General features: G+C 49.6%; 1 pseudogene; it reads right to left on the bottom strand.

The window, feature by feature from the left end:
- Positions 1-398: 398 nt before the first annotated feature.
- LOC136650617 (U1 spliceosomal RNA) lies at positions 399-547 on the bottom strand (annotated as a pseudogene).
- Between the last annotated feature and the right edge of the window lie 404 nt (positions 548-951).

Genomic DNA, 951 nt, shown 5'->3' on the forward strand with positions numbered 1-951 from the left:
TAACCCAATACTGTTCTTTCCAATCTTGCCTAACTCCCTTTGATAAACAAAGTTCGGCTGGAAAGAACCCAATCTTGCTATCCACTTTTATCCCTCATGCTTTTCAGAGCAACTGTCTAATGGACTTAGTTTGAAATGGCAGCTACACTATTTACTTCTAGGGCTCAGCCAGACACCATTTGAAAAAAAAAATGTAAGGAAGGTCACAAGTACATTAAATTGAATCAGAGTTCTTCTACTGACAACTACATAATCTCACTCTTCACATATTCTTGTATGCAGAGGCATCACTAGGGTTGGTGTCACCCCCCATGGGCCAGCCCCACCCCCTTCGGGCCATGCCAGTAACTTCTAGAGAGCTGTGTTGTTTTTTTATTTGCTTTTTGACACCAGGTACCAGGGGAAAGCACAAACACAGTCCTCACTAGCACAAGTTATGCAGTTGAATTTTCTACATTTGGAGAAATCTCAGGGGTAAATACACCCGCAGTGCAATGGATGAGCTGAGAAAGTCTCCTTCAAGATGTCTCCCCTGCCAGATAAGTAAGCTTTCCAGTGCCCACACCGCCCGCTGCCCCCCAGGCCATGGTGGACTATGGACAGCAGTCCCCCAACTCTCATACCTCCACTCACTCCAGGACAGCCATTGGCACAATTGGTGATCTTGGTCCTGGTACCACCCAGGACCATGACCACAAGGTGCTGCCACACACACACCCCACCGGCCAGGCTGCCACCCCCCTGCCTCCCCCAGCCCTTTGAAGTCCTCGTAAAGCCCTCAGAGGGCTGAAAAGCATCACTGCCAGTTTCATGGAGGAAACCAGAAGCGATGTTTTTAAGCCCTTAGAAGGCACCAACCCCTCCAAGCCTGGTGCCTGGAGCATTTGTCCCCTTTGCCCCCCTTCAGGTACACCACAGACTGGCACACTCCCATGGTCGCACTGCAATGAT

The sequence above is a fragment of the Tiliqua scincoides genome, chromosome 4 (genome assembly GCF_035046505.1).
Source record: "Tiliqua scincoides isolate rTilSci1 chromosome 4, rTilSci1.hap2, whole genome shotgun sequence".
In the NCBI taxonomy this organism is placed as follows: Eukaryota; Metazoa; Chordata; class Lepidosauria; order Squamata; family Scincidae; genus Tiliqua; species Tiliqua scincoides.